This window comes from Neoarius graeffei, chromosome 22 (genome assembly GCF_027579695.1).
Source record: "Neoarius graeffei isolate fNeoGra1 chromosome 22, fNeoGra1.pri, whole genome shotgun sequence".
Taxonomy (NCBI): Eukaryota; Metazoa; Chordata; class Actinopteri; order Siluriformes; family Ariidae; genus Neoarius; species Neoarius graeffei.
This window is the reverse complement of record NC_083590.1, coordinates 60,999,692-61,014,142: the sequence shown is the minus strand read 5'-3', so window position 1 is coordinate 61,014,142 and position 14,451 is coordinate 60,999,692.

Below are 14,451 nucleotides of genomic sequence, written 5' to 3'. Positions count from 1 at the left end.
CATAAATGTCCAAGGGAAATAAAGATAAAGGGAAACAAGGGAAATATCCTGTCAAGGCAAAATGAGTCACAAAGTTAAGGGAAAGTAATTGCTTAGTCATCCCCCAACAAGGAAGGGGAGGGGCCTCCTCAAGGAAAACAAGCCACAACAAGCCACAAGACCAGGGAGAGACACAAAATGCCAGCGGCCTCCAATGGATTTCAGGAACTACATGGCCAAGGGAAAACAAGCCACAGAGATTGACTACCTGCAGTAACGGCCGAGTATCCTGTGCTGTCTAAGCTACACAGTAAGTCAAGGCAAAACGAGCCACAAGTCAAGGGCAAACAAGCCATCAAGGCAAAACAAGCCACAAAGTCAAGGGTAAACAAGCCACAAAGACTGAAGTTGCAGCTTAAGGCTAAAAAACAGGACAGCCACTGAATAACTGTCTTCTCTTTGTTTCGAGGATGTGGTTCTGCAGTTTTTGGAGGTCCGTCTGACATATAATGACTTTCTGGTTCTGAGTGCTGTTGGCAGATTGGGGGAGCAGTAATTGGTAAGCCAAAAAAAGTCTGCTTCTAGACTGAAGAGAGCTTTGATTTATTGTTTTCAACAAAATCCAGCATTAATCTTCCAAAAGTCTATTTCTGGACTGTAGAGGGCTCATTGCCATCTTGTGGCCAAACCGTGTAATTGCATTTAAATACTATTTCTTTAAAAACGGAATATTGGCCACCAGCTTTTGTTTTCTAAAAGTCTATATTTGGACCAAATAAAACCCAAATACTTTAACCCTAACCTTAACCCTAATCCTAACCTCAACCCCAAATCCTAACCTCAATTTTAATTATAGCCATAAGCCCAATTCTAAATTTTAACCCCAACCCCAAATCATAACCCTAACCCTAACCCATCCCCAAATCCTGGACTTGTGATTGGGCATGGGACACAAGCTCGGGTTTGATCACCCTGTGGCTGGCCGCCTTTGATGAGGGTGTCTGGTGTTGAAAGGCCGAAACACCCCATGATTCAAAGGAACACCACTGATGATGTGTCCTAAAATTGACGGAGATACAATCCCCACGCCACGCTTAACATCAAAGGAGAATGGAAGGATAGTCCAAATACACGTTGGGGTGCTTGCCTGGCATCTGTGGGGCATCGGGGATGGGGCTTGGGAAGGACAGTGCACAACACGGCCTTGGCCTAGGCCAGGACGTGGATCTTTGTGGAAACCTAACCAGCCAGTGCCTCCCGGGTCCTGTCTGGATGTTGTGCGGTGCCAGTGCATATCCCCTGTTTGTGTTTCTCCTGATGGGCATAATAAACTACAAAAACTATACTAGGAAGAAATAAAAAAATCACTATTAGGCCTAAAGGGTGGAACAAAATTAAAAACATAAATGTCCAAGGGAAATAAAGATAAAGGGAAACAAGGGAAATATCCTGTCAAGGCAAAATGAGTCACAAAGTTAAGGGAAAGTAATTGCTTAGTCATCCCCCAACAAGGAAGGGGAGGGGCCTCCTCAAGGAAAACAAGCCACAACAAGCCACAAGACCAGGGAGAGACACAAAATGCCAGCGGCCTCCAATGGATTTCAGGAACTACATGGTCAAGGGAAAACAAGCCACAGAGATTGACTACCTGCAGTAACGGCCGAGTATCCTGTGCTGTCTAAGCTACACAGTAAGTCAAGGCAAAACGAGCCACAAGTCAAGGGCAAACAAGCCATCAAGGCAAAACAAGCCACAAAGTCAAGGGTAAACAAGCCACAAAGACTGAAGTTGCAGCTTAAGGCTAAAAAACAGGACAGCCACTGAATAACTGTCTTCTCTTTGTTTCGAGGATGTGGTTCTGCAGTTTTTGGAGGTCCGTCTGACATATAATGACTTTCTGGTTCTGAGTGCTGTTGGCAGATTGGGGGAGCAGTAATTGGTAAGCCAAAAAAAGTCTGCTTCTAGACTGAAGAGAGCTTTGATTTATTGTTTTCAACAAAATCCAGCATTAATCTTCCAAAAGTCTATTTCTGGACTGTAGAGGGCTCATTGCCATCTTGTGGCCAAACCGTGTAATTGCATTTAAATACTATTTCTTTAAAAACGGAATATTGGCCACCAGCTTTTGTTTTCTAAAAGTCTATATTTGGACCAAATAAAACCCAAATACTTTAACCCTAACCTTAACCCTAATCCTAACCTCAACCCCAAATCCTAACCTCAATTTTAATTATAGCCATAAGCCCAATTCTAAATTTTAACCCCAACCCCAAATCATAACCCTAACCCTAACCCATCCCCAAATCCTGGACTTGTGATTGGGCATGGGACACAAGCTCGGGTTTGATCACCCTGTGGCTGGCCGCCTTTGATGAGGGTGTCTGGTGTTGAAAGGCCGAAACACCCCATGATTCAAAGGAACACCACTGATGATGTGTCCTAAAATTGACGGAGATACAATCCCCACGCCACGCTTAACATCAAAGGAGAATGGAAGGATAGTCCAAATACACGTTGGGGTGCTTGCCTGGCATCTGTGGGGCATCGGGGATGGGGCTTGGGAAGGACAGTGCACAACACGGCCTTGGCCTAGGCCAGGACGTGGATCTTTGTGGAACCCTAACCCTAACCCTAACCCTAATATGAAATACTTTCTGTTGCTATAACCCTAACCATCTAACCCTAATCCTGGCATTGAACCCAGGCCAGACAAAGGTCAAGGCCTGCTCTTTAGCCACTAGGCTACATGTTTCTGTGGTTACTAACCCTTCCACTACACCTTCTCCCCGTACCCCCCACCTAGACAAGTACATTATTCTCCTCCTCTTTCCTCCACCACCAATCATCTGTTGATCCTGCACCAGTTTAGTTTGAATTTTGAATGACACCACTCAGAACCTGTCTGATTCAAGATCTCCATCATCTGATTTCCACCTAACTTTCTTCCCCTTCCTTCAGTTAGTTCATGAATTCAACCCAGCCTCTCAAGCACACACACCAGCCTTTGATGAAGTAACACAAGCTATGAAACATCAGGCAGGACTCAACACAGTGCTGTTTTTAATAATTTAAATACTCCTGAAGCCACTTAGGCAGCACAGTGGTGTAGTGGTTAGCATTGTCGCCTCACATCAAGAAGGTCCTAGGTTCGAGCCCAACAGTCAACGAGGGCCTTTCTGTGTGGAGTTTGCATGCTGTGTCCATGTGGGTTTCCCCCACAGTCCAAAGGCTTGCAGGTTAGGCTAATTGGTGGCTCTAAGTTGACTAGGTGTGAATGGTTGTTTGTCTCTGTGTCAGCTGTGCGATGACCTAGCGACTTGTCCAGGGTGTACCCTGCCTCTTGCCCATAGTCAGCTGGGTTAGGCTCCAGCTTGCCTGTGACCCTGTAGAACAGGATAAGCAGCTACAGATAATGGATGGATGAAACCACCTAAGGTTTTTAGCAGCTTCAACTCAGCCTAGTGCCCACAGAAGATCCCTAAACCAACCCTACACAATTAGACTGAGTCTTCTATTTGGCTGCAAGAACCACAACCCATCACCTGGATACTCACCATCCACCACTTAACCTACCAACAGGGTGGGCCCCTTCCACTTTGAGTGAGGACAGCAAGGGAACTTTTTATGAGGTAAGAAATCACCACAGCTAACATTTTAATTTTAACAGTTCTGTATTGACTCCTGACCCTCCAAACCCCACACTCTCTCACACACACTCAAACCACTCACACACACACTCAAACCATACACACCTACTCTCCATTTTCCCTTCCCATAGGCCTCACACCACACCACCACTCCTTTCAGTGGAGATCTCTCTACACACACACACTCCTCCTTCACCACTCCAAAAATGTATTGGATTTTCTTTCTTGTAATTTACATTATTCTGTTGTCAACTTGATTTTGTTTTGATTTCCTCATTATTTCTTTTTCCTCTGAGCCTCTTTCCACCCCATCCAACCCCCTACTCATGCAAATACAGGTACATACACATCCAACCCACACACTACAGAACCCAAAAACATGCCCTCCTACCAACACTCCCCATGTATACTAGGATCTATACACACCAATACAGATAGACTAGACCCGCATGCATTCATCCAATGCATTACAATAGATACACACCTAGACACACACACCAGCCAATCTTCAGGCATTTATACTAACACATTGAGACAAGAACCAGACCCTCTCACCAAACAACAAGCCAAGCAATATTTCAAAATCATTCAAGTTTCACACCACAAACATAGTCGACACAGCCATACAAACACACACTTTCCCAACAGGCATGCACAGACAAGTAAAAAACTAACAATATTCATCAAACCAGCAATACCCAGAAATGACACACTAGAACGCATACACAACACCACACAATGGATGACACAGAACATGCAGATCCAACACAACTTGCCTAGCTTTTACAAAACCACACACCTCCCTACAACCACACAGCCTTCCAGATTGCCAGTGGCTGAGCCAGAGAAAGATATAGAAATAGATACACCAACTCCACTCTCCCCACAGTACATCAGTCCCTCTCCTCCCTGAACCCCAATTCAAAGACAACACAAACCACTACAGATACTATAAACATCACAGACCCAGACCATTTTCCACCCCTTCCCATCCCTTTACAGCCCACAATAGAAGTCATTTCCCTAGGACACAGCCAGCTACATCCTCAGACACTCGCACAACAAACACCAAATCAACAACATACACCATCTACAACACGTACACCACCATCTATACACCACACTACCACACACCTGAACCAACACATACAGCACATATAGCACACGCACCTATGGCTAACACGTAGGCGATGCAGAAAGAACATACATCAATCAAGCACACACTCACACAACACCAGATGCACACACCAGACGACAGCTCCACCTCCCCAGTAATTCCATACAATTCTCCTAGGTCCTTCTCCATCTCATCCCTACTTCCAAGAATACCCAGAATACATCAAGCACAGATACACTGTACACACACATCAACAAAACCCTAATAGCTCTTCATCCAGAGAAACTCCCTCATGTACACACATCAATAATCACCTGGTTGTATACACCATTGACACTATTCTCCCATACTTGCAGGTTCCACCAGAGGAGACGGCCACAACACCCCCACAGCTAGAAAACACATTGCTGAAATGGTGTGATATCAAAGTCAATCAACTTCTTAATTCCGCATCTGAGCCCTTTTCTCCAATCACTGTGGGGACATCCCCTGAGCTGTCTCCTTCATCAACCCCCCCCCCCCCCCCCCCCCGACCTACTACAGTGGTGATTGAAAGTTTGTGAACCCTTTAGAATTTCTTATATTTCTGCATAAATATGACCTAAAACAGTGGTTCTTAACTGGAACAGTCTTGGGACCCACAATTTTCCATGGTCATTAGGTCGCGACCCAATTTTTTTAGTGTTCAAGTCAATTTAATGTAATTCTCAAAATATAACCATAATATGTAATAACATTATTATTATACCTGTGTTTGCATCTGCATGACCATTATATGCTGTATGTCTGATCAATAAACATAGGCAAAACATTTACATTTTTAATTCATTTAATCAAGACGTTAACTTTATACATTTAATATAGTAGGCTGTATGAACATTGCAATATGAATTTGAGCTACAACAACTATTTCTTGACATTAAAAAGACCAGGTTTTGGGCTTTCAATACAGGGTTGGGAAGATTCCCATTCTGGTTTGGAATGAATAGCAAGTATGAACGCAGCAATTAGCAAAATAACACTTGCCTATATTCTCCCGTATGCCGTGTATGCCTGTACAATGAGGAACACCTTTTAATGAGAGAGTTGGGGATGTTTTTTACTAAGTACCAGGGCTTCAAAATCAGGTAGGATGGTAGACAGAGCAACTCATAGATCGTGTTCAGTATCCAACCTGTTCCTCTGTTTTGATTTCAGTTGGACAAGAGTGGAGAAGCCACTTTCACAAAGATAGGTGGTGCTGAAGGGCAATAAGATTTTAATTGCCCAGCTTGCCAACGTGGAATACTCAGCTGTCACACTGCACCAGAACTGACACAGAGTGACTTTGCCGAATTTTGTTTTCATTGACTGGTCACACGACAGTTCGATCAGCTGGTTCTCTTCCTCACTTGGCAGCACAGCGTTTTCAACGTCGGTTTCAAAGGGATCACGCACCCATTCTTCCTCTCTGCTCTGTGCACTCTCCGGGAAGTAGTCATTAAACCACGTTTGCAGTTTGTTGAGATGTGCAGAGATGGTGCTCTTCAGAGCATTTTTGTCCGTGACGCTATCCAGCTGAAGTATCTCTTGACAGGCATTGGGGAACATGTCAAGCCTGTCTTTGGGTACTCTGGTTTCCCACAATGCGAGCTTCCTTTTAAACGCACTGACTTTTTTGGACTGCTTGAACTTACCATGTCCCTTCCCTTGCAAAGACAAATTCAGTGTGTTCAGGTGCTCGAACACATCGACAAGATATGCAACTTTGGCGAGCCACAGTTTGCTGTCAAACAGCTCACCATAGGGCGAGTTGGTCTGAGAGAGGAATGTTGCTAGTTCTGCTTTAAGTTCGTAAAATCTGGTAAAAACCTTTCCTCTTGACAGCCAGCGAATTTCCGAGTGATACAGCACCTGTAGGTGCTCAGCGCCCAGGTCCATACAAAGTGTTTTGAAACACCAACTATTCTTCCCACTGCACTTAATATGATTGACCACTTTAACCACATCTTTCAGTGTGCAATCAAGCGCTGGCACCATGTCTTTTGCTGCTAGTGCCTCCCGATGGAGAAAACAGTGGTTCCAGGTTGCATTCGGTGCCCTCTCAAGTATTCTCTTCACCACTCCCGAATGCCTGCCTGTCATACAGGCTGCACCATCAGTCGTGATCCCAACACAGTTGCCCCAGGTCAAACCCACTGAGCCCAAGTACAAATCCACGGAGTTGAAAATTTCATCCACAGTTGTTGTGGTGGGCAGATCTCAGCTGCAGAGAAACTGTTCTTGTATGTCTCCTTCCCAAACGTGTCTCACATGAACGACTAATATTGCATGATTGGCGATATCTGTGGATTCATCCATTTGCAATGCGAAGTGGGTGCTTGTCTGGATACGACTTGTAACCTGTTCTTTTATGTTCTCAGACATGTCTTCAATGCGCTTACTTATAGTATCATTCGATAGCGGTATTGTCTTCAACTTATTTGCCGCTGCTTCATTGACCATCTCCCTGACCATATCCATAGCAGCAGGTAAGATGAGGTCTTCTGCTATGGTGTGAGGTTTCTTGGCCTTCACTATCCGATGAGCTACTGTTAGGGTTCTGCTGGGATTCGAACCTGGTTCGCTGGTGTGATAATCCAGCAAACCCCCACTAGGCCACCAGGGGAATGACTCAAGTGCAGAGGCGTGAGGCGGAAGTAGAAAGGTATCAAAAACAGTTTATTTACACTATGTACAATCTAAGGGAAAAAACAAAAAGAATAATCCAAAACTCAGAAGATAAACCAAAAATAAAAATATCCAAAGGTACAAAGTCCAAAATCCAAATAAGAAAAAAGGCAAAAACTCAAACGTTCAGAAGATCAAAAAGGTCAAAAACAAAATCCACAAAGTCCAAAAAGAAAGAAGCAAAAACAAAGAATACAAAGACACAGGCAAGGTACATGGGACAGAAGGAACTAGCACTAACAGCATAACATAGGAAAAAGACTCCGTGATAAGGGAACAAACAGAGGGGTATTTATACACAAACTAATTAAGGACAGGGTGGGGCAGGAAACAGGCAATAAGACAAAAACAGAACACAGTTGTGACCTCTAGAGGCCCAAAACAAACATGACCAGAAAAGGGAATAACAGTGGCCTCTAGAGGCCAAAACAGTCCCAGTCCTAACAGCTACGTGGTAAGACGCACGGAGTGCCTGCACTTGTGTGGAGCGTGTTAGTCGCATTTGTGAAGCCCTCAGTTCTTGGTGCTGTCTTTCAAAATACTCAACTGGTTTATCTTTGACCGTCCAGGTGTTTTGTGTCCAGGTGACATTTCAGTTTCGACGGCTTCATGCTCTCATGTGCAAGTGTCTCACCACATACCACACAGATGGGTTTCTGTACCATTTTGTCCTCAACACAACTAAATCCATATTTCAAATATTCGGGGTCGTACCGTTGTTTCGACATGTTGTTCACCACTCAAATGACTAGCACGCACGTTATGTCGCATAAACATTCTGCGTCTATGGCAACAGATGACACGGAGCTGGAATCGTCTATCAAAATAAGAGTTGTAAATTGTCGCAGAAAAAAGTTGCACTTTTTTTTTTAGTGAATCAATGAATTAGCATTTTTTTTTTTTACACCACAGCTCTGCGACCCACCCAGGACCCCTCCACGACCCACTTTTGGGTCGCGACCCACCAGTTAAGAAACACTGAACTAGAGATTGAGTCCAAATCCTGATGTCAAAAGTCAGGAAGGGAAAGGTGTCAACTGCAAGTAACATGAGCCAAATGTCTGAGTTCATACATATAGAAATGGGTAGACAGCAGGTGTGTGATGCTGTATAAGCAGCAGTTCAACTAGATGCTGGCTTTATGTGCCTCAGAGGAGTCTTTATTATTCCAGCCCCAGAGAATTTTAGCTTCTGGCAGAAAACAAACAAACAACCCAATCCAGACATGTTCAGAACAACCAAATGGGTCCAGGCATGCAACATTACACTTTTAAAATGACATAATTGTTATTAGTAGAAATGTGTGAGGGTTAGGTTTAGACCATAAGGTGAACCCCGTTTTCGTTTTAGGTCGCTCCGACGTCTCTGAACCACATGCTCTTTAGCTGATAAAAAGGACCAAGTTATGTTACACTTATAGCAAACTTTCCGCGTCACAGAATCGCACTCGTTTTTTAAATCGAGACATTTTCTGAAGAACTATTTTCCTCAGAGCTGAATGCGATTTTGATGTCACAAGACACCACGTGACCGAGCTAAACCAATTGCATAGCCGATTTATGACAACAAACTGGAAAAATGACAGCCTGCCTGGTGTTGTCAAATGTAACCAACATAAAGGAATCTCCCAAAATATCCTTCTAAAGTGGGCCAAATTGATTCTTAACAGTGCTTTATTTATAGCACGAAGAACAATGATGCAAGTGGATGATAAAGGCAGACATTTCATGTTGTCATTTTGATCAATAAATGGAAATAATTCTAATTATCATTGATAATGATCATTCATGTATTTCTAAAGTGGGCCAAATGGATTCTAAAGTGCTTTATTTATAGCACGAAGAACAATGATGCAAGTGACCTTTCATGTTGTCATTTTGATCAATAAATGGAAACAATTTAATTATCAGTGATAACCATTCATGTATTTCTAAAGTGGGCTAAATGGATTCCAAACAGTGCTTTATTTATAGCACAAAGAACAATGATGCAAGTGGGTGATAAGGTAGACCTTTTCATGTTGTCATTTTTATCAATAAATGGAAATAATTCTAAATTATCAATGATAAGGAACATTCAGGTATTCATTTGTTCATTTATTCACTCACAACTATATACACAACACATAAAAACAATCATAACAAGTATACATTGACTGGCATAAACTTATATAAATAAACATCATAATAAAATGAATGATAATGTTGCGTTTGGTGGGGGTGTGGAACACAAGCTGAGGAAAATCACGGGTGAGTCTCCTCTTCAATGTATCCTGTCTGTAACACAACAAATCAACAACAATAAAGAGTCATATGAGTACCAGCAAAGGGGGGGCTTCATGTTGTGGCTGATATAGCCACTTTCACAAATCAACACAGACAGTGAATAAAATATTACAGGCTGGAGTTTACTTGCTATGCAACAGATTTAATACCAAGTATTCCCAAGAGAAGCACATAACTAGCATCACACTATCAAGAAGACTGCTGTCTTCCTTATTGCAAAATAATAAATGTCTGTGCGATGGCAAGCTGAGTGGTCACACACACGTATGAAATTTGCCTTGGATGTGACAAATAATAAATTTCCTTGTAATTACCTGTAGCTTGAAGCATCAACACCTTCACTTGACTGCACCAGGTCAATAAAGGTCTTCCTCAGTTGGCTCATTCTCAGCACCTCTTGGTTGATCAGCAGCCTTTGACGGATTACACTCTCACAGAACAACTTATAGCTGAGATCAAACGTTGGCTCAATCCTGAGAAAATAATATAGAAGATATGTGTTGGGATTGTGTTCTCATACATAGGACACACATTGTACTGTATGTGCATTTATGTAAAGTTAATATATGACTTACTGTTCTTTCTCTGCTCTGTCAGGATCACTCAAAAATCTTGTGTACTGTCGGTAGCAACTTTTGTGGTACTGCACCTCCAGAGCCACACAGTCTTTGTCCTTGACGTGAACGAGAATGCTATGGTCGTCCTTTACTTCAGCAGCTTCCTGCAACTTGCCTTGTACAAAATAAAAGAAAAAAGGATGGATACATAGGCAGACAAACAGTCAGACTTCATTTTTCCTGGTGGACTGGTATTCAGTGGCATATTAACATCAAAGCACACAGACATACTATGACATCCATACAAACATACACACTACCCTATTAAAGTCAAAGTGTACTTTATTGTCAAAAATCTTTGCAACAGGCATTATGACAGAAGGGGGGGGGGGCAGTTCTTAACTCAAAACACTGCATTTTGGTCATTTGTGGTTTTGGAATATTATAGGCATGGGGAAGTTATGCATTGGAATGTTATTTTACTCACACCCACACAACACATAGTTCACACACACACACACACACACACACCAGCAAAAGTACAACCAATAGACATCTTTCCATATTCATACAGACATCCATACATCTGTACATTAATGTACTGTATAAATCCACACATACATTCAAATTAGACAAATGCAAGGAGATTTTGTGCAGTCAGTAGCAGTGTAGATAGTCATTCAACTACTCTCTCTCTCTGGCTACATCCACACGACAACGGCAACGAGATGTTACTTAAAAATATATCGCGTCCAAATGGGCAACGATCAGTAAAATATCAGGTCCATATGGCAACGCAACGCTTGCTGAAAACGATGCAATACACATGCCACACCTCTAGGGGCGCTGTAAGACGGTCCCTTCGGAGACACCAGAACAATAGAAGTAGTAAGGACGCATGCGCATAAACTATTATGCGTGAGACTTCATATTAGCCACAAAGTCAGGAAAATCTGTTCGTAAAATTACATTATAATGACCAAATACAATGAAAAGTATTTTTCCAGTCTCACCTGTGAAAGGTAATCCCATGTGATCTCGTTTGGACGGCAAACCTGTTGGTACAGTTAAACGCAGCTAATCTTTATTCTCCGCTTTGACCTATCCAATATGGCGGCAAGGATGACGTATGATTCTACGCGGAAGGCGGCGTCTTTAATGGTCCGGAATAAATTGAATGCTACACGTTGATGGATTAATTTGTTGTTTCTCACCTGTGAAAGGTAATCCCATGTGATCTCGTTTCGACGGTAAACCTGTTGGTACAGTTAAACGCAGCACATGAATCTTTATTCTCCGCTTTGACCTATCCAATATGGCGGCGAGGATGACGTATGATTCTACGCGGAAGGCGGCGTCTTTAATGGTCCGGAATAAATTGAATGCTACACGTTGATGGATTAATTTGCTCTTCTACGCCCTTTTTGAGGAATGTATTGTCGGACTTAAACCAACATCTGAAGAGGTGAGATCACTCCTTTTTTTCCCTATTTTTGCTGGCGGGATTGACTCTGCCCTAAGGGCAGAGTCTGTCTCGATCTCTCTCTCTCTCTCTCTCTCACTTTGCACCATTACACAATAAATATTCACAGTGAAAATATTTTGTAAGCGCGTTTCATGAACCAAGTTATAGGATTTGTTGACAACTCGCATGGAGTTCGTTACACTTCTACCCGGCATGAAGCACTCACAATCATGTGGTTGTGACGTCATTGTAAACAAATCCTACTCATCCAGACGACTTCACAACGGCAACATTGCCAGATCTTTCCACTCTGGAACCCGTTCTCAAAAAGATTGCGTTTTGGGCACCCAAAACGCCGGTGCCGTGTGGACGCCAGGCCTAAACGATAAGCAATTGTATCGGAGTCATCTGAATCCGTTGCCGTGTGGACAGGGCCTCTCTCTCTCTGTGTGCTGGGGGATGGGATGCATTTGCATAGACTACCTACTGTGTAGTAGTGATGTGTCGGTTGCGAACGATCCGGTTCAAAGAGCCGGCTCTTTGAAGTGAACGACGGGAGCTGGCTCTTCGGTGGGAGCCGAGCTGGGGAGCCGAATTAGCCCATGTTTACATTAGACCGTATCAGCGGATCATCAGATTAACGTTTTTAAAACGATTAGTGTGCACACAGCAACACCAATACACGATTTGAGTGCACACAGCAATACCAATACACGGATACGCTCGGCTCCGCAGGCATCCTGCGCTCCAAATCACTCCGCCCTGAACAGCGAGTGCCCTCTGGAGGGTCCGCACTCCGGCCTTGCGCAGCTCACAGAGCGCGCGAGTGAAGTGAACAAGCTGTGATTCGGGACTGAGCCGCTGTGTGTGTGTGATCCCAGTGCATATCACTTGCAAGTGGAAGGATGGCAAGCCTAAAGACAATCATAACTACACAATGGGCAGTATTTGCATCAGTATTTGCAGTATTTTCATACTTTTATACTCTTTAATGAAAGGTGATACAAGGCGGAAGTCCGCGCCGTTTTTCAGCAGTCGCGTCACATGACCAACGCCAGCGAATCAGGAAGGTGGATGTCACAGTGACGTTGTCCAATGAGACGCCAGCTAGAGCTCAGCACAGCGTATCCGCGTATTCTGAATGTTTACACAGCACCGGAGCTGACACGATCTGGATTGAATACGTGGACGCTGGCGGATTCCCGTTTCCCGGCATTTCCAGGCGGTTTAATGTAAACGGACAGTGCATCCGCGAAGAAAACGAGACAGATACGGTCTAATGTAAACGTAGCCTTAGTTTTTTGTCCTTAGGTGCCTCAGAGAGAGAGAGAGAGAGAGAGAGAGAGAGAGAGTTCAGCTCAGCTGAAGGATGATTGTCTATTTGACAACCATGATCATTGTTTTGTTGCCGTGAATTCCTAAAGCTCATGATATAAATTGTCGCTCATAAATTGACAGGTTCGGTCGGCAACCGCCTTGGCATGGCCAGATTAATCTGCGGTATACAACGAGACAGCAGTCATTATAACAGGAGCATATTTGCTGTTCCAGCGGCTTCTCATTACTGGTGGACATGGACAGAAAGTTCCACAGAATGGAATATAACACTGTTCTGTCTGAAACCACCATCCTCGACCCCCGTTACAAAAAAGTGGCGTTTAACGACAACAGAGCACTCGATGAAGCTCTTCAAAGAATAACCACAGCAGCTGCAAGAATTGGCCAGTCACTATAAGGGGGCCAAGAGGGAGAAGAAGCAGCAGAGGATGTGCCGGAGGAGCCAGCATCTGCTGTATGGAGGTTTTTTGAAGAGCGGGCCAGTGGAGACACTGCAAGCAGGAATCCCACGGCAGATTCCATAATGGAAGTACGGTCCTATCTTGAGGAGCCCCTGTTACAGCGAAACGCAGACCCACTAAGCTGGTGGGAGACCAAGGCTGCACTCTATCCACGGCTTACACACGTGATGGCACGGAGGATGTGTATAGTGGCAACATCTGTCCCCTCAGAGAGGATCTTTTCAAAAGCAGGACAGATTATAACTGAGAGGAGAAATAGAATCAGCCCTTCCAAGCTGAGACACTTGGTTTTCCTCAATGCCAATCTCCACTAAAGACTTATTCTGGGAGTTTGTGCAGCCTTAATGTAAATAGTTTTTTGTTATTGACACTTTTGTAATTTTTACTTCTTTGTTCATTGTACTTTATACTTTTTATACTTATTTTATATACTTATTTAATATTTTATTTAATAAAATATTTTTTTGCACATTGTTCTGTGTTTGTTAAAATAATTTCCAACTTTGCTTCATAGTTTCTTAGGCCTGATTTATACTTCATAATTTATTTTGTGGCATTTTGTTCAAGGTCGAGTGTGAAATAAAGCCATAAAGGATAAACAGTTGATGTCTTCTGTGTATTTTATATTGGTAATATAACACAGTTTTGTATTATATTTGTGAGAAAATAATTTATTAATTGGTAAGTAAGTTTTATTTCTATAGCTAGAACATTGTTACACTGCTATACTTTACAAAGCTTTACAATGGCTACAAAAACTAAAAAATAAAATAGAAAACATCCTAGGGCGGCACGGTGGTGTAGTGGTTAGCGCTGTCGCCTCACAGCAAGAAGGTCCGGGTTCGAGCCCCGTGGCCGGCGAGGGCCTCTCTGTGTGGAGTTTGCATGTTCTC